This window comes from Sorex fumeus, unplaced genomic scaffold, assembly GCF_029834395.1.
Source record: "Sorex fumeus unplaced genomic scaffold, SorFum_2.1 ptg000037l, whole genome shotgun sequence".
In the NCBI taxonomy this organism is placed as follows: domain Eukaryota; kingdom Metazoa; phylum Chordata; class Mammalia; order Eulipotyphla; family Soricidae; genus Sorex; species Sorex fumeus.
The window spans coordinates 78421938-78442886 of NW_026606094.1; positions in this window are offsets into that span (position 1 = coordinate 78421938).

A 20949-nucleotide genomic window follows, 5' to 3' on the forward strand; every position below is an offset into this window, starting at 1 on the left:
AGAGGAAGGGTTGTGTTCAGTGCCTTGAGTGTGCAAAGCCCTGGGCTTAGTCTCTGGCACCACAGAAAGGAGAGAGAAAGAAATACTCTAGAAATGTGCTTTGGGCTGCTCTGTGCCCGGGAACGGGGGCTTCTGTCTGGTCAGAAGACCCCTGAGATAGTACAGTGGTCAGGGCCACCCCTGGACCAGGTTCCAGACCCTGAGCTCCACATGCTGGGAGCCTCTGAATACTGGCGGGTGGTCCTGATACCTCCAGCAGCACTGTGTCCCCCTAACACCAAGTGTCACCCCCACCCCACTCCCCAGCACTGGGCTTCATCTGATCTGGGAGCTCAGAGGTTTTTTGCAGGTCCCAAGGAGCTTGCATCCTGCAGAAGCAACCCCCTAGCCAGTTTGGCTGTGTGTGGCAGGGTGTGGCCCTGGGCCCTGGGCCCTGAGCTCAGCTGAGGAGCACCTTTCATGTACTCAGCAAGAAAATTGTAACGTGGAGGAGAAAGGGTTCCTATTTCTCAATAAGAAAATCTAACCTCCCATCCAAGTACTAACCAGGCCCGACCCTGCTTAGCTTCCGAGATCAGACGAGATTGGGTGCGTTCAGGGTGGTATGGCCAGGTATGAGCTGGTGGTGGCGGGGTAACGTAGGCCTCATGGGATGGGGGGCAGGACCAGCATGTCCTTCCCGCCCCACGAATTGCCCCCCCCACCCCCACCCCATGAGCGACTCTCCGGCACAGACATGGACCCAGAGGTACACAAACCAATCTCGGAACTATGCGGCTTTTGGCAGAAATCCCCCTGGACTTAAGTAGTAAAATATCAGAAATCCAAAATTGCCTGGCTGCTATTGCACAAGAGAGTTAAGTGGAAATCATCTGCCTCACAGGCAGGGGGAGGGGTGGGGTGGGGGGTGTATTGCGGTTCTTAGTGGTGGAAAATATGCACTGGTGAAGGGATGGGTGTTTGATCATTGTATGACTGAAACTTAAACCTGAAAGCTTTGTAACTGTTTTCACGGTGATTCAATAAATAAATTTAAAAAATAAAAGAAAAAAAAAAGAAAATCTGACCTCAGTGGTGTAGAGAAGTAGAGCAAAGTGTCCAAACCACAGTCAACACTGAGAACCAGAGATCCCAACTTCAACAACCAAACTTAAGAAGGGGCGTCAAGATGCGACTGGGGGCAGGTTGGGGACGAGGAACCCAGGACATTGGTGGGGAAAGTTGACACTGGTGGTGGGATTAGTGCTGTAACATTGCATGTCTAAAACTCAACCTGTGAATAATTTAACATTTGAAAAGGTCAAATAACATTGGCAGTAAGTGCATACACACAATCCAAAGGGCAACAAGCAAATGGTCAAACAAAATACAGCTTAAAATGGTGGTAGCCCCCTCACTGGTGAATCCATAGCCAGTGTTACTGAGAAACAAATTCATTCACATGCCCAGTGAAAACAGAAACAGCCCCCTTGGATGGGGCTTGGCGGCTCCCAGGAACCTGCTAATCCACAGAACAGAATTGGAAAGCCAACCTGTCTGTGACTGCATTCTTCCCCAGGGCCGCTGTACTCATAATTTCAGGAGCAGAAGCAATGAGGTACCGGGTGCAGGGAAAGGTCTGTACACCCCCTGCTCCCCATATCTCCGCAGTCTTTCTGAACCACCCTGGACAGGTACCCTCGGGCCTAGAGCAAGGCTGGAGGTGGGAGGTAGGGGCGCTTTCAGTAAGAACTGCCTTAGGCCCTGCGTGTTATGTGGTTATGTGGCTTTCCTCTAAAGGATCTTGCCTCACAGATCCATAGTCTAAGTTTGTTTACCATGAGCATTCCTCAGCCAACCACATCCTACTGAGAGCATTCCATAGATAAAGCCCTAGCAAATATCAGTCTACCAGGAGGTCAGTGTTCAGATTTGCAAGGATTCACATGTGTCACCTGACTTACTGCCTTCCCAGAATTAAAGGGCAACTGTTTTAACTCCTTCCTCACTGCTATCTAGAGAGCTTGAGGTGAGCAAAGAGCCATATGAAAATATAACTATTGTCATATTGTTATTTTTTTTATTTTAAAAAGTTGGTTTTTTGTTTTTTGTTGTTTTTGTTTTTAACTACACTCAGCTGTGTTCAGGGCTTACTCCTGTCTCTGTGCTCAGGGATCACTCCTAGCAGACTTGGAGGATAATATGGGTTACTGGGAATCAAATCCTAGTTGGCCCCATGCAAGATGAACACCTTGCCCACTGTACTGTCTATTTGGTCCCATTGATGATGATTTTATTTTTTCAAAAGGGAATAGAGACTAAACCCATCAACTAGAGATAATCTGCAAGTTCTGATTAAAACAGAGAATTATGGTATGCTCTATAAGATACCTTGTATTTGTAAGCACAAAAGTGGACTTATTCCTGAGTTTGTGGGTCTGTGAGTTTGTGATAAAATTGCAGACAAAATTCAGATGCTTAGTTGGGGTTTATTGTAAAGTTTAAGTAGATGGGTCCAGACCCCTCCCCAATGTTTAAGCCTCTCACCCAGGTGAGATGTCATTGTCCTGTCCCCCTAATGCCTGGTTCAGATTATGACATCCTAAATCTGTCCCTTACCATCTGCTCACGCCCAGCATAGGATGGTCTTGTCCCTACACCATTCTCTGACCTATGTACACTTTCCTGATCTAGAATAGCAGCTGAAACCATGTCACCTTGTGTCCCCTTGCTGGGACTTGCTGCTCTGTAACCTATCTCTGGGTCTCTCCAGGGCACCTGCGGCTCTGTAACCTTTCTCTGGCCTGTCTAGGACTGCACCCCAGCAGCTTTCTGTCTCCGTGGCTTTCCTTGATCTCTTTCAGCATTCTGGGTGCCTGGTAAGAATCTCTGTTCTCCTGAACATTCATCTGGGCGTAGGTGAGGGACAAAGAAAGTTCTTTTAATTCCCACCCCCAGCCATCTTATTATTTGACTTTTCTATGAATAAGATTTAAAATGACCAATTAGTGAGATTACCTGGTGCTCTTCCCTTTCACCTACATCTTAACAAATGGTCAAGGAGTGATCTCCATAAAAATGGGAATGTGCCATGTAAGGTGATTCTATGTAGGTAAGTCCTGCAGATGATTATCTAGACAAAAGTATGCAAGGAACTACAAACTTTGCAAGGTGACAGTAGTGGAAAGTGAGTGGGAGCAGTGCTGAGTGGAGGAATGCTTTGACTTGACAGTTTTCCTAGATATTTGACATGTTTATAGTGAGAATATCTTCCTGTACCTCAAGAGATAGAGCATGTGCCTTGCATGTGCGAGACCCTGGTTAGATCCCTGGCACCACATGGTCCCGCCAGCTCCATCAGGACCAAACAAAAACCAAGTAAAACTTAGGAGACAATAGAACTCCACCCATTTCCAACTTGATAATTGAAGATTCTTCCTAGGAACTTAAAGAAGTTGCAACGTCCTCATAGGTGGGGAGTGGGATTGGGACTGGAATGAGGATTTTAGGGAATAATAAAACTAAGAAAAATTGGCTTGTCACTAGCCCTGAAATAGCTTCAAAGCAGGAAGGCTATTTGTGCTGCTTGGGACTGGAGAGATGGTATACAGGAGGCAAGGCATTTATTTACTTTACTCACAGCTAACCCAGGTTCGATTCCCAGCACTACATATGGTCCCCCAATCCCTGCCAGGAGTGATCCCTGAGCACAGTCAGGAACAAGCCCTGAGCACAGCTGGGTTGGCCTTCCAGTTATTTTCTTAAACTTTCATGCAGTGTGTTTGGGGGACTGCGTGCTTCTGTGCAGCTTGCCCCCAACATCTCCCAGAGAGCTGTTTGTTTCTGTTTGTTTTGTTAGGCCATACCCATAAGTACTCAGGGGTTACCCCAGGTTCTGTGTTTAGTGGTGATTCCTGGCAGTGGTCAGGGCTGGTGTGCCAGGGCTCGATCCTGGGCCTCCCACATGGAAGCATGTGCTTCAACTGAAGATTTTGTCTGTAGAACTGAGCTTACATGGAGGGGTACTGATGGAGGGAAGCAGGGTCTATGGGGGCAGGAGTGTTGTTGGAATGATGTGTACATGAAAAGTATGAGCACCTCAGTAAAATGGTGGGAGGGAGGGGAAGGAGGGTAGGAAACAGGGAAGAAGGAAGGGAGAGAGAGGTTGGTTGGAAAAGAGGGAGGAAGGGGTGGGAAGGAAGGAAGGGAGGAAAGGAAGGAGGGAGGGAGAAAAGGAGGGAGGGATAGAAGGAAGGAAGAAAAGGAAGGAAGGAAGGAAGGAAGGAAGGAAGGAAGGAAGGAAGGAAGGAAGGAAGGAAGGAAGGAAGGGTCGGTCCTCATTTTTCTTAGAAAAGTGGGTCACTCCTGCCTTGGGTGTCCTGACTGAATTGTTTTCACCTGGGGAGTCACCAGAGGACACAGGGTGTCTTCTGGGAGGCTCTGTCCCTTGAGAAGGGACACTAGCATGGAGGAGAGTCAGGAGCCTTGTCCATAAGGGAAGGGACTGCAGTCTCAGGTCTTCTTGCTGGCTGCCTCTTTTTGTCCCTGTGGGGAGACATCAGCCTTTTCTGGGGTCCAAAGAGCCTTACTCCATCTTGGTCCTACTAATTAAAGTGTGCTGTTTCTAGTCCAGAATCCTTGAGCATATTTTATGGTGTTTAATTAATTTAAACTATTAATTTAAATTATCCTCTCTATTATAGAATACATAAATGTTATGGAGACAAATCCCCCAAGCTGATGAGCTTTTTCAATTGCTTCGACAATTTTAGAATATTACTAGTGAGGTTGAATATCATCCCATGGATTTATTGTTCATATGAATTCCTTCATTTTTGAATTCCACATTTGTACTTTGTCCATTTTAATTGCTCTGATTATTTGATTTATATAAAACTATGTTAGTATTGTTAACTATAGACTGCTGCATCTCACTCAGCTATAATAGCTGTGTGTTTTTTACTTACAAATTGGGTATTCTTCTATTTGTAACATGATTTGCTGGGAGTTTTAAATAAAATGATAAATATTTAAGATTTAGACCAGTAAAAAGGCAAAGAATTTATTCCTAATGTTACTGCAGTGATAGCACAGCTGTAGGGCATTTGCCTTGCACGCAGCCAACATGGCTGACCCGAGTTCGATTCCTCCACCCCTCTCAGTGAGCCCGGCAAGCTACCGAGAGTATCTCGCCCGCACGGCAGAGCCTGGCAAGCTCCCCGTGACGTATTCGATATGCCAAACACAGTAACAACAAAGACTCCAATGGAGACGTTACTGGGCTCGCTTGAGCAAATCGATGATCAACGGGAGGGCCTTTACTTTACTTACTTTTACTGCAGCTCTAACTTCAGGTTCCTGTGAAACACATGTAAGATCAAGACCAAGAGGTGTCGTCAATGTCAGGCTCTTTATTTTATAACTCATGTAGGTGTGTCTTTACAGACTGCCTCTGCCTGTGTGGCGCTCTGCCCCACCCTCCTCACCTTTTTTCTGCCCACCTCCCTCTCTCTCTGACCTATGTTTGAATGTATTACATGTTTCCACCCTTTTGCTGTTTTCTGTCTGATTGGTTAAATCCTACGTGGTCCAATAGGACTGTGTATGTTAATGAAGATGTGTAGGATAACTATTGGATGACCGACCAATCAAATAGTTTATTGTGAATGTTCTCAAAGGTCCTTGTACAAATATGAGTTGTACTATGTAATTTAGACCAGTACATATGCAGGATTGCATATGTAAATAAGGGGACAATTGAAGGTCTTGATTTTTCTGATTCTCTTCATTTCCTCCATGTCACTAATAATGGCAGTGATTATTTATTAAGGAATTAACTGCCCAGAAATACCTGAGCAGAGACAGATATAAATCTGTCAAGAAGTCTCCACATCAAACTTTCTGTTCTCTGAAGTTAGAGGTTGCTACAAATTAGAAAATTAAAATTAGAAATTTTAGAGTTTGCTAAAATTCCTTTGACAAAGAATAATACTTTATGTTATCTATTGCAGTTTTATCACAGAGAAACTAATAGTAATATTGCAATTTTAGAATTTGCCCACAATTCAGTATTACATCCTTTTCTGTTTTCAAGATTTTCTTAGAAAGTTAAAACTTCTTGATCACTTGACTTCCTCTTACTCATCGATTTGCTCGAGCAGACACCAGTAACGTTTCCATTCATCCCTGCTGCATGCTAGTGTAGCCCAATGGCGTCTGCTCGTTCTAGGAATATGAAGAGCCTCAAACCGATTGTTCAGGGTCTTGACGAAGAAGTCTGACCATGTCATAGGTGGGCGGCCACGTGATCTTTTGACCTCCTGTGGAATCCAGTCGGTAACAGCCCTTGTCCAGTGGTTGTCTCCAAATCTCATTACATGTCCAGCCCATCTGATTTTTGATGCCTTGGCAAATGAGACAGCGTCCCTGATTCATGACCATTGATGGAGGTCAGAATTCCGGATTCTTTCTCTCATTTGAGTGGAGCATGATACTCCAAGCTTAGCTCTTTCGATTCCTCTTTGGGAGACCTGAATAGCCTTCTCATCCTGTTTTCATAGGCCCCAGGACTCTGAAGCGTATGTTAATGCAGGAATCAAAGAGATGTGCCTGGAGCTGGAGGTTCTTTGTCCTCTTAGCTATTTCTTCAATGCTCTTGAAGGCATTCCAAGCCCCTCTCTTCCTCCTGCGCAACTCAGGTGCCAGGTCATTCGTCATGTTGACTTCTTGACCTAGGAACACATAACTGTTGCATTCAGAGATGTTCGTTCCTTTGAGAGTGAATGGAACATCAGGAACGAGACTGTTTCTCATAAACATTGTCTTCGTGAGATTCAGCTGTAGTCCAACCTTTCCACACTCACAGTCAAAGTCAGCCAGCATTTGTGCCACTTGGCTAATGTTTGGTGTTATTAGAACAATGTCATCAGCAAAGCAGAGGTAGTGTAGTTGCCGAACAGCTATCTTCACTTCCATTCCTTCCCATTCCAGTCGTCGCATGACGTTCTCGAGGGTGGCACTGAAGAGTTTCGGTGAAATGGTATCACCCTGCTGAACCCCTTTCTTAACATGGATGATCACTTCTTTGTAGAATGGTGAGATCCTGGTAGTGAATCCGCAATACAGCTCACGGAGGATCCTGATGTATTGGGCTTGAATGCCCTGATTGACTAGGGCTTCAATGACTGCTTCCGTCTCAACAGAATCAAAGGCCTTCTTTAAATCAATGAACGTTAAACAGAGCAGCATCTTGAACTCCCGAGAAACCTCAATGAGCTTGGTTATCGTGTGGATATGGTCGATGGTGCTGAATCCTTTGCGGAGCCCGGCTTGCTCGCATGGTTGTCCTTCATCTAGTGTTCTGCCAATCCTATTTAGGATGACTCGAGTGAACAACTTGCAGATGACAGACAGTAGGCAGATCGGGCGATAGTTGCCACTGTCATGGATGTCTCCCTTCTTGAACAGTAGTATGGTCCTGCTGGTTTTCCATTGGGACGGAACCTTGCATTCAGACAGGTAGCGAGTAAAGAGCCGAGTCAGTGTATTGATGAGTACTGACGGCAGGTTCTTCAGGTGTTCAGGTCTGACCTTGTCTGGGCCGGGTGCTGTTTGTTTCTTTACCGACAAAATGGCGTGTCGGATTTCGGAAGGGAGAACATTGGGAACGACATATCCATCCTGTGGAATTTGGTATGTCGGCAAGTGGACATGGCTATCGAAGAGATTTGAGTAGAAGTCATGGATAATCTTCTCCATTGCCGTTCTGGAGGATGTGATGGATCCATCAGGACGTCGGAGGGCAGTCATCTTGGTCTTGTAGTTGGCGAAGGACAGGTGGGCGTTACAAATACTTTTCCCTGCTTCTGCCGCATCTACCAGTACTTCTGCTCTTCTCTCTTTGAGGTCTTCCTTGATCGCATCTCTGCACTGCTTTGCGAGCTCGGACGTTAGCTTGTGGTTGCCCGAGGCATGCGCCAACCACGCTGGCGAATTAGCTCAAGAGTTTTAGAAGACAGGCGATTTTTTATGGCTATCTCTCTCTTGGCGTTCCTTGCACATTCATGGAGGTGCTGAACCAGTCGATCGTATTCCTCGTCAATGTTGTCAACAATGGCATCTTCCCATGTTGCCGCAATAGTGCCAAAGAGTTCCCAGTTGGTGGTCGTTCTGGGAGTTCTCTTTTTGAACTTTGCAACCCTTTCTCCCCTCTCTGTGAAGTAGAATTTTGCACGAAGGAGACGGTGGTCCGATCTCGTTCGAAATTTTGGGACAACTGCGACATCGGTCAGGCAAAACCATCGATTGAATATGATGTGGTCTATTTCATTGTGGAATCGTCCACCGGGAGACTCCCATGTCCATCGTTTAGATTCTGCCTTCTGGAATCTGTGAGTTACCATGGATGGTCTTGGTCGACATGATGAACTCAGACAGTCTCTCACCCTGTTCGTTCCATTCTAGGCCATGTGTCCCGATGTGAAGTTCTTCAGCTGATCTTCTCGGTCCTATCTTGGCATTAAGATCACCCACAATGATCTTGTAGAAGGCGTGGTCTTCTTTATAGAACTTCTCTAGCTCCATGTAGAACTTCTCGATTTCTCTTTCATCATAATGAGATGTTGGTGCGTAGACAACGAAGATAGAAACTGCAGGAAGTGAGCCACATCTATTCAAATGTAAACGTCCGATTCAGGTTGTTAGGCATTCGAATGAATCAATGCTCTTGGCCAAGTTTGTGTTGACAAGGACACCAACGCCTCCGACACCTCTTTTATCGCATGTTCCGAGGAACAATTCTTCTCCAGTGTTGAAAACGGCATGGTGAGATTCGTGCCTTCTTGTCTCGGTCAGACCAATGATGTAGTACTTGATCATTTGCGCTTGTACCATCAGGTCCTCGATGGATGCATCTGATGCTAGCGTATGTGCATTGAAAGTACAGATGATCATTTTTGTCTTCCTTCATTGTGGCAGCCTAGTTCGGCCTTGAGATTTTGTCGGCCTCTCCTTTCTCATCCTTCTCAGTGCTGCCATGTCAGTGAAGCCTTCAGGGTCAGGTGAATGAGATCAGTTGTTAGTTACTGGTTTTGGCATATCGAAGACACAATGGATAGCTTGCCAGGCTCTTCCGTGCGGGCGGAATACTCTCGGTAGCTTGCCAGTCTTTCCGAGAGGGATAGAGGCTTTTGGGGCGACCTCTAATCACCCTTGTAGGTGTTACCATATTTGAACCCTATCAAATATGGTACAACAATTCCGGAAGATGGGTATTTAGTGTCTTATGATGTGTCTTCTGTGCGCAATTCGATCCCTGGGTGGTTGATGGAAGCAGACAGGGCAGGGTAGGGTGGGGCTCCTGATTAGAATCCCTTTGTCACCTGTAGTTGGTGGGAGCAAGCAGAGAAGGTCTGTCCCTGGGTCCGCCGAGCCTGGAGTCCAAGGTCTCAGAGAGTTCCACTTATCTTGTTCTGTGGGTCTTCAGTCGTGCGTGAGTCTCGGCCGGAGCTGCCACGAGGGTCTGGAAAACGTCCTGGAGTGTGGCGGTGGCTTGGTAGTGGAGGTAGTTAATATGTTTGGTTGTGAAAATTGTGTGTTGAAATCACCCATTACTATTGTGTTTCTATCAATATCTTTTTTTAGGTTTGTGAGCAGAAGATTTATGAACTTTGCTGAGCCTTATTTTGGTGTATAAATGTTGATGACAATGTTTCTTGATATATTGTTTCCTTGACAAATTAGTGTCCATCATTGTATCTGATAACTTTCCTTATATTGAGTGGAATTTGGCTTAAGTATGGTTGTCCCAGCTTATTTTTTACTGACTTGCATTCCATCCTTTGGAATTGTATTGAAAGGAATGTGTTCCATCCTTTCACTCTAAGTTTCTATTTGTCCTGAGAATTTAGGTGTGTTTCCTGCAGGCAGAAATGGATGGCTTTTCTTTCCTGATCCATCCAGTTACCCTATGCCTTTCTCTAGTCCAATTACATCCAGAGAGATTATTGACATAAAGGGCTATGTTGGTGTGTGTGTGTGTGTGTTTGTGTGTGTGTGTGTGTATGATCCAGTTGTTTTTGCAAGAGTATTTTTTTATAAATAATTCTTTCAGGTTCTTTCATAAGAAAGAACCTTTAATACACTTCAAGTATAAATGATAGCTTTGCAGGGTAGTAGACTCCATACTGGAAGCTTTTTTCATCAATGCTTTGAATATATCATTCCACTCTTTCCTGGCTTATAAGATGCCATATGGAAGGTCTTTTATGATTCTTATGTTGTTTCGATATATTTGAGGGCTTTCTTCTCTTTTGCAGCTTTAAGTAGTCTGTCTTTGTTTTTGATTTTACCATTTTGATTACTATGTATCTTGGAGTTCTTTTGTTTGATCCATTTTGTTTGGAAGTCTTTTTTTTAATGAATCACTATGAGATACAGTTACAAAAATTTTATGATTGAGTTTCAGTCATACAATAATCGAACACCCATCCCTCCACCAGTATACATTTTCCACCACCAATATCCCCAATATCCCTCCCGACTCTATGGCAGACAACTTTCTTCTTACCCTCTCTCTACTTTGGGGCATCATGATTTGCATTACAGATACTGAGAGGCCCATCATGTTTAATCCTTTATCTACTTTTAGCACACATCTCCCATTCTGAGCGATTCCTCCAACCATCTTTGATTTAGTGATCTCTTCTCTATCCCAGCTGCCTTCTTCCCCAGATCATGAGATAGGCTTCCAACAATGGAGAAATCTTCCTGCCCCTTGTCTCTACTGTCCTTGTGTGTTGGTCTCATATTATGTTATTTTATATTCCACAAATGAGTGCAGTCATTCTATGTCTGTCCCTCTCTTTCTGACTCATTTCACTTAGCATGATACTCTCCATGTCCATCCACTTATAGCAAATTTGGTCTTCCCTAACAGATTCATAGTATTCTATAGTGTAGGTGTACCATAGTTTCTTTAACCAGTTGTCTGTTTTCAGGCACTCAGGTTTTTTTCTCAGATTCTGACTATTGTCATTTCTACTATGCTTTTTTGCATCCCCGGGATATATTCCCAGAAATGGTATTGCTGGGTCATATGGAAGCTCAATCTTTAGATTTTTGAGGAATGTCCATATTGTTTTCCAGAAAGGCTGGACCAGTTAGCATTCCCACCAACAATGAAAGAGAGTCCCTTTCTCCCCACATCCACACCAGCACTGTTTGCTCTTGTTCTTTTTGATGTGTGCCACAATCTGTGGTGTGAGAGGATATCTCATTTTTGTTTTGATTTGCATCTCCCTGATGATTAGTGATCAAGAGCGTTTTTTATATGCCTTTGGCCATTTATATTTCTTTTTTGAGTAAGTTTGTTCATTTCTTATCCCCATTTTTTTATAGGGTTGGAGTTTTTTTTTTTTTTGCACAGTTCTACTAATGTCTTGTAAATCCCTGAAAATAACCTGTAATCTGATGGGTATTGGATAAATAAATTTTCCCATTCCATGGGATCTCTCTGTATTTTGGTCACTGTTCCTTTTGAGGTGCAGAAGCTTCTTAGTTTAATATAGTCCCATTTGTTTATGTTGTTTCCACTTGTTTGGTCAGTGGTATTTCATCTTTGAAGATACCTTTAGCTTCAATGTCATGGAGATTCTACCTACATTTTCTATTATGTACCTTACGGATTCAGGTCTGATATTGAGGTCTTTAATCCACTTTCATCTGATCTGACTCTTGTGCGTGATGTTAGACAGAGGTCATAATTCTTTTTTTTTTTTTTTTTTTTTGCAGGTTGGTAGCTATCCAGTTTTCCCAGCACCATTTGTTGAAGAAGCTTTCCTTGCTCCACTTTACATTTCTTGCTCATGCACTCAGAAATTACTCCTGGTGGTGCTTGGGAGACCATATGGGATGCTGGAAATCAAATCTGGGTTGGCCATGTGCAAGGCAAATGCCCTACTCTCTGTGCTATCACTCCAGCTCCTTCTTGCTCCTTTATCAAAGATTAAGTGATCATATATTTGAGAGTCTGTGACAGAATATTCAACTCAGTTCCATTGGTCTTTGGGGCTGTTTCTATTCCAATACCATGCTGTTTTAATTATTACTGCTTTGTAGTACAGTTTGAAGTTGGGGAAGGTAATGCCACCCATCTTCTTTTTCCCAAGGATTGCTTTCGCTATTTATGGAGATTTATTGTTCCATATAAATTTCAGGAGTGTTTTGTCTATTTCTTTGAAGAATGTCATGGGTATCCTTATAGGAATACTCTCCATATTCATCCACTTATAAGCAAATTTGGTCTTCCCTAACAGCTTCATAGTATTCTATAGTGTAGGTGTACCATAGTTTCTTTAACCAGTTGTCTGTTTTCAGACACTCAGGTTGTTTTCAGATTCTGGCTATTGTCATTTCTACTATGTCATTTCTACAGTCCTTTTCATGTTGAATTCTGCTGTTGAATTAAATCTGTATAATGCTCTGGGGAGTATTGCGTTTTGGCAATGTTAATCTCCCTATCCATGAGCAGGGGATGTGTTTTCATTTCCTAGTGTCCTCTTTTGTTTCCTGAAGTAGTGTTTTGCAATTTTCTTTGTATAGGTCCTTCGCCTCTTTAGTTAAATTGATTCTGAGGTACTTGATTTTCTGAGATACTATTCTGAACGGGATTGTCTTTTTTAAATATCTCTTTCTTTTCTTTCATTATTTGTATATAGAAAAGCCATGGACTTTCAGGTGTTGATTTTGTATCCTGTCACTTTACTATAAAAATCTATTGTTTCTAGGATCTTTTTTGTAGAGTCTTTTGGATTTTCTAAGCATAGTATCATGTCATCTACAAATAGTGATACCTTGACCTCTTCCTTTCTGGTCTGGATGACCTTAATATCTTTTCCTGCCTAATTGTTATTGCAAGAACTTCTAGTACTATATTAAATAGAAGTGGTGAGAGTGGGTATCCTTGTCTTGTCCCCAATCTTAGAGGGAAGGCTTTATTTCTCCCTATTGAGAGTAATACTTGCTGTGGACTTGTAGCAGATGACTTTAACTAGACTGAAGAAAGCATGTTTGGAGATCCTTGGGTCTCTTGAATCTGTGCAGGATCCTCTATTGAGATATCAGGAAAGTTCTCAGTTATTACTTCTGTGACCAGTGATTCTTTCCATTTACTTTTTCCCTCTCCTTTTGGTGGTCCTATGATTCAAAGAGTATTTCCCTTGCTAGTATCTATCAGTAATTTTACACTCTCTTTCATTAGTTTACTTTTCTTTTTTCACTTTGTTATTAGAGATGGCTAGTATTTTGAATTCAATATCACTGATCCAGTCCTTTTCATGTTAAATTCTCCTGCTGTGACTTGCAATATTTTTAACTCCTTCAACTTCATTTGTATGGCTTCTTTGATACCTTGCATCTGTTCATCATCGACTGTCCTCCCGTTGTTCATCGATTTGCTCGAGCAGGCCCAGCAATGTCTCCATTTTGAGAGTTGTTGTTACTGTGTTTGGCATATCGGTTACATCATGGGTAGCTTGCCAGGCTTTGCCGTGTGGGTGAGATACTCTCAGTAGCTTGCCGGGCTCTCTGAGAGGGGTGGAGGAATTGAACCTGGCTCAGCTGGGCTGGCTGCGTGCAAGGCAAATGCCCTACCCGCTGTGCTGTTCATCATTAAGTTCGTTGAATTTTTCTTTCAGTGATTGCTTTAGTTCCGTGGTCATGGTATGGAGCATTGACTTAAGTTCCTAACAGATGAGACTTGAGGCTAATAAAGGTTCATGATTTGCCAGGACTTTGGTCAGTGTCTTCCAGAGCAGATAACATCCTTTGTTTTACCACTTTCCCTAAAGTTTTGTGGGTGTTATGATTTGAGTTTCAGAATGTTGGATATCTGAGGTCTGATCTAATTTGGTTTTCAGCAAACAGTGCTCTTCATAATTTATTATTCTAACAATGTTGGAATAATAGTATGTTACTTAATGGTCCTGCAGTTTAATGTCTTATATTTTCATTTGTACAGAAGAATTAAAATAGACTTATTTGAGGAAATACATAAAATCTCCTCTCCAGGCAGTTTTCTCTCAGGGCGCCCCAGAGTGGGGCGGGTGAGAGCCCTCCCCGCCCCAATGGACCCAGCACTGGCAGCTGACCTCCACTACCCAACCGCCGCCACCCTCCAGGCCACTTTCCAGACCGTGCGGCCACTTCCTACCCATTTTCCATAATTACCACACCATATCTGATGGGGTTCAGACATTAGGCAACAAATCTTAGATAGAAACACATATGATAATAGGTTTCATTCCCCTGACCCTGAAAGAGCCTCCAATCATTGGGAAAGACGAGTAATGGGAGGCTGCTAAAATCTCAGGACTGGGAGGAATAGAGACGTTACAGGCTCCCACTCGAGTAAATCAATGAACAACGGGATGACAGTGATACAGTGATGCAGTGATGTAAGATCTAAGGGCACTTGAAATTGGTGCAGATTAAGGTGTGATATTGTCGCATGGATGTGTCAGGGTCTGCACAGTTTTAGTTCAAAAGGGGGTGGGGAGGGGTTGGAGCGAAAGCACAGTGGGTAGGGCATTTGCCTTGCATGCGGCCAACCGGGTTCAATCCCTGGCATCCCATATGGTCCTCCAAGCACCACAGGAGTAATTCCTGAGTGCAAAGCCAGGAGTAACCCCTGATCATTGCTGGGTGTGACCCAAAAAGCAAAAAAAGGGGGGATTGGGGAGGTGCTTGGTCCATCAGGGGACCCAGGAAGAGGTCAAAGATGATATAGGAGTTATGGGGGAAGGATGGGGATTGGTGCCCTTGTTGTACCTGAATGACAAAGAGGCCAGCATTAGTTTTATGGGTCTCTGGGGATGTGTCCCAGGTTCAAGAGGGGTTTGGGAGGGGCTTTCACTGTCCAGGCGCCCCAGGAAGAGATCGCAGGCAAAACAGGAATGGTGGGGCAAAATGGGGGCTCTAGTGTTCTCCTGTTACATCTCTTGTCCCTCTTTTTCATGGATGCTGCATTATACAGGTGAGTCCTTTGGCCATTAGCAATTGAACCCTCTGCTCCCAGGAAACAGGGGTGGGTGTCTATTCTTGTCTCTTTCCCTGGCAACCAGCACCCAGACTCAGGTGCTTTGCCAAAGTTACCTTCATGAACAAGGCAGAAAACCTTTCATACTCTCCATAGTTAGGAAAATCCCAGGCTTGCTGGTTGGGAGACAGGGGAAGGTTAACTGTGAGACCAGCTAGGGATAAAGTCACAACATTGTATCAATCCGTACAATGCATTTCAAATAAAAACAAATGTTCATGTTGATGAGAAAGACGTACAAGAGCCTCAACAATCCCCCAATATTGATGTTAAAGATGGCTGTGAAAGCAAAGATCCCTATGCTTCCTATGTCCTCAAGTGGAAGGAGTAACACGATGAAAGGGGACTTGGGGACAGAATATGGTCACCACAAGACTCGTGAGCACCTGAGAGGGTCCTTGAATTCTTTACTTAAAAAAATAAGAAGAAGGTGTAGAAGGTGTGGTCTTCTTTATAGAACTTCTCTAGCTCCATGTAGAACTTCTCGATTTCTCTTTCATCATAATGAGATGTTGGTGCGTAGACAACAAAGATAGAAACTGCAGGAAGTGAGCCACATCTATTCAGATGTAAACATCCGATTCAGGTTGTTAGGCATTCGAATGAATCAATGCTCTTGGCCAAGTTTGTGTTGACAAGGACACCGATGCCTCCAACACCTCTTTTATCGCATGTTCCAAGGAACAATTCTTCTCCAGTGTTGAAAACGGCATGGTGAGATTCGTGCCTTCTTGTCTCGGTCAGACCAATGATGTAGTACTTGATCATTTGCGCTTGTACCATCAGGTCCTCGATGGATGCATCTGATGCTAGCATACATGCATTGAAAGTACAGACGATCATTTATGTCTTCCTTCGTTGTGGCATCCTAGGTCGGCCTTGAGATTTTGTCGGCCTCTCATTTCTCATCCTTCTCAGTGCTGCCATGTCGGTGAAGCCTTCAGGGTCAGGTGAATGAGACCAGTTGTAGTTACTGGTTTTGGCATATCGAATACACAATGGATAGCTTGCCAGGCTCTTCCGTGCGGGCGGAATACTCTCTGTAGCTTGCCAGTCTTTCCGAGAGGGATAGAGGCTTTTGGGGCGACCTCTAATCACCCTTGTAGGTGTTACCATATTTGAACCCTATCAAATATGGTACTACAATTCCGGAAGATGGGTATTTAGTGTCTTATGATGTGTCTTCTGTGTGCAATTCGATCCCTGGGTGGTTGATGGAAGCAGACAGGGCAGGGTAGGGTGGGGCTCCTGATTAGAATCCCTTTGTCACCTGTAGTTGGTGGGAGCAAGCAGAGAAGCTCTGTCCCTGGGTCCGCCGAATCTGGAGTCCAAGGTCTCAGAGAGTTCCGCTTATTTTGTTCTGTGGGTCTTCAGTCGTGCGTGGGTCTCGGCCAGAGCTGCCACGCGGGTCCGGAAAGTGTCCTGGAGTGTGGCGACGGCTGTGGTTGGTGGGAGCAAGCAGAGAAGCTCTGTCCCTGGGTCCGCCGAGCCTGGAGTCCAAGGTCTCAGAGAGTTCCACTTATCTTGTTCTGTGGGTCTTCAGTCGTGCGTGGGTCTCGGCCGGAGCTGCTGTGCGGGTCCAGAAAGTGTCCTGGAGTGTGGCGATGGCTGGGTAGTGGAAGTAGTGTCGATCTACAAGATCACCTTCTACAAGATCATTGTGGGTGATTTTAATGCCAAGATAGGACCGAGAAGATCAGCTGAAGAACTTCATATCGGGACCCATGGCCTAGAATGGAACAAACAGGGTGAGAGACTGTCTGAGTTCATCATGTCGACCAAGACCATTCATGGTAACTCACAGTTCCAGAAGGCAGAATCTAAATGATGGACATGGGAGTCTCCCGGTGGACAATTCCACAACGAAATAGACCACATCATATTCAATCGACGGTTTTGCCTGACTGATGGCGCTGTTGTCCCAAAATTTCGAACGGGATCGGACCACCGTCTCCTTCGTGCAAAATTCTACTTCACAGAGAGGGGAGAAAGGGCTGCAAAGTTCAAAAAGAGAACTCCAAGAATGACCACCAACTGGGAACTCTTTGGTACTATTGCGGCAACATGGGGAGATGCCATTGTTGACAACATTGACGAGGAATACGATTGACTGGTTCAGCACCTCCATGAATGTGCGAGGAACGCCAAGAGAGAGATAGCCACAAAAAATCGCCTGTCTTCTAAAACTCTTGAGCTTATTCGCCAGCGTGGTTTGGCGCATGCCTCAGGCAACCACAAGCTAACGTCCGAGCTCGCAAAGCAGTGCGGAGATGCGATCAAGGAAGACCTCAAAGAGAGAAGAGCAGAAGTACTGGTAGATGCGGCAGAAGCCGGGAAAAGTATTCATAATGCTCGCCTGTCCTTCGCCAACTACAAGACCAAGATGACTGCCCTCCGACGTCCTGATGGATCCATCACATCCTCCAGAACGGCAATGGAGAAGATTATCCATGACTTCTACTCAAATCTCTTCGATAGCCATGTCCACTTGCCGACATACCAAATTCCACAGGATGGATATGTCGTTCCCAACGTTCTCCCTTCTGAAATCCGACACGCCATTTTGTCGGTAAAGAAACAAACAGCACCCGGCCCAGACAAGGTCAGACCTGAACACCTGAAGAACCTGCCGTCAGTACTCATCAATACACTGACTCGGCTCTTTACTCGCTACCTGTCTGAATGCAAGGTTCCGTCCCAATGGAAAACCAGCAGGACCATACTACTGTTCAAGAAGGGAGACATCCATGACAGTGGCAACTATCGCCCGATCTGCCTATTGTCTGTCATCTACAAGTTGTTCACTCGAGTCATCCTAAATAGGATTGGCAGAACACTAGATGAAGGACAACCATGCGAGCAAGCCGGGTTCCGCAAAGGATTCAGCACCATCGACCATATCCACACGATAACCAAGCTCATTGAGGTTTCTCGGGAGTTCAAGATGCCGCTCTGTTTAACGTTCATTGATTTAAAGAAGGCCTTTGATTCTGTTGAGACGGAAGTAGTCATTGAAGCCCTAGTCAATCAGGGCATTCAAGCCCAATACATCAGGATCCTCCGTGAGCTGTATTGCGGATTCACTACCAGGATCTCACCATTCTACAAAGAAGTGATCGTTGACGTCAAGAGAGGGGTGCGGCAGGGTGATAGATACCATTTCACCGAAACTCTTCAGTGCCACCCTCGAGAACGTCATGCGACGACTGGAATGGGAAGGAATGGGAGTGAAGATAGATGGTCGGCAACTACACCACCTCCGCTTTGCTGATGACATTGTTTTAATAACACCAAACATCCGCCAAGCGGCACAAATGCTGGCCGACTTTGTCCGTGAGTGTGGAAAGGTAGGACTACAGCTGAATCTTACGAAGACAATGTTTATGAGAAACAGCCTTGTTCCTGACGCCCCATTCGCTCTCAACGGAACGACCATCTCCGAATGCAACAGCTATGTGTACCTAGGTCGAGAGGTCAACATGACAAATGACCTGGCACCCGAGCTGCGCAGGAGGAAGAGAGCGGCTTGGAACGCCTTCAAGAACATTGAAGAAATAGCTAAGAGGACGAAGAACCTCCGGCTCCGGGCACATCTCTTTGATTCCTGCATTAACATATGCCTCAGAGACCTGGGCCCTACGCAAAGAAGATGTGAACGCTATTCAGGTCTCCCAAAGAAGAATAGAAAGAGCTTGGAATATCACGTTTCACTCAAATGAGAGATAGAATCCAGAGTTCTGACATCCGTCGACGATCAAGAATCAGGGACGCTGTCTCATTTGCCAAGGTGTCGAAAATCAGATGGACTGGTCACGTAATGAGATTTAAAGATGACCGCTGGACTAGAGCTGTTACTGACTGGATTCCACGGGATGTCAAAAGACCGCGTGGCCGCCCACCTATCAGATGGTCAGACTTCTTTGTCAAGATCATGAACGATCGGTTTGAGGCTCTTCATGTTCCCGGAGCGAACAGATGCCATTGGTCTACACTAGCACGCGACAGGGACAAATCAGACGTTACTGGCGCCTGCTGGAGCAAATTGACGACTAACGGGAAGTTAAGTTAAGTTAAAAAAAATAAAATATGGGGCTGGAATGATAGTCAGTGGGTAGAGTGTTTGTCTTGCACACAGCTGACCTGGGTTTGATCCCCGGCATCCTATACATCCTAAGCACTGCCAGAAGTAATTTATTTCCTTTTTTCCTTTCTCTCTCTCTCTCTCTCTCTCTCTCTCTCTCTCTCTTCTCTTTCTCTTTGGTTTTTGGGTCTGAGGAAGCCTAATGAGGATGCTCAGGACTTACTCCTGGCTCTGCACTCAGGGATCACCCCTAGTGTGATGCTTGGGGGACCATATGGGTGCTGGGGATTGAACGGGGATTAGTCATGCAAGAAAAGTGCCCTATCTGCTGTACTATCACTCAGGCTCAAGGGTCCTTAAATTCTGAATGTCTAATTAGCATCCAAAACTCCTGATGCTGCTGATAGTGACGTTCTTTACTGTAATTTAAGTAGGTAGTTCTTGATTCCTCCCCACTGTCCAAGCTTCTCCCTTTATTTCCTCTGTACCATATCACTTGTCATGTCCCCCAGCTGACCACGTGTCATGTCACTTACTAAGAGGCCACATGTGCTTTGCTGTCCTCCTGATCTGAGGTCTGCTGCTCTGTGACCTGTGCCTGACATTTCTGAATGCTCTTTGTTCCTTTGTTCTCATACTTGCTTTATCCCCACTTTATCAAGTCACCTGAACACTTCCACCTCTCTGCTCATGTCCAGCTTGATCACTCTGGAAATACCCGGGATTGGTCACAACAGAGAAAGTCTGCTACTGAATCTCCACAACATGGACACTTGAGTCCCATCAACCACATGAAGGAGCTCTCAAGCTACTCCTGAAGCCCACTTGGTCTGCATGGCATGGAAGCTGGTCCTCGTCACCCTTGATCTTGGGAGACTGTGAACCCAGGCTGGAGTGAGGAATTACTCTGGTCGAGAAAGGAGAGTCAGTCCTCACCTTAGTATAGGCCTTCCAGGAACGTCACCTTCCCTTACTGAAAAGAAATTCAGGAGGTTTTCACTTTTACTGAAAAACAAAACAAAACAGAACAACTTTTACTGAAAAAAAAAATCTACCTAGGGAAATGTGAGAGAAAGAGAAAGAAAGAGAGAGAGAGCAAGCAAGAGCGAGAGTGAGAGAGAGTGACAGAGAGGAAGAGGGAGAGAGAGGAGAGAGAGAAAGAGAGAGAGAGAGTGAGAGCAAGAGAGCACAGGCCTTCTCGGGAGAAGAGAATTCAAGAGTACACATCTCATGTTGGGATGTGAGTCAGCTTACAGGGTGATGCATGAAACGTCTATGCCGTACAACACTTGGTTTTTATGGTTAGGTTTCTTCTAAACTGCCCCCACCTGGGTAAAAGTCTGTTGCTAGAGTGTTGTCAAGGGGGAAGTCCCTGGACTCTTGATGATCCTTTCATGTCCTTACCATGATCTTGAGATCCTCCTGTACCTTCTCCTTTTTTTGAGGGCTTCACTCTTCTCTGGAAGGGGCTTAGTTTCTGCATCTGGGTGGTGCCTCAGTTTGTCCCTCTCCTTAGAGCTCAGGATCCGCATCTCAAAGGGATGTGATCCTCATTAGGCTTCCTCAGAGCTGAGAATTTTTATTATTTTATTTCAGAAAATCAATGAACAACGGGAGGACAGTGAGAGTGATGTTGTATTTTATCTTATATTTTTATAAATATATTTTATATTATTTTATTATCTTCTTAGTACGTGGTTTTTCTGCACAAACAAATTTCCTGGGTCCCCTCTCCATCTGTCTGCAGCACCTTCCTTAGGGCTGATTTCAAAACCAACATTTCTGACCAGCATGA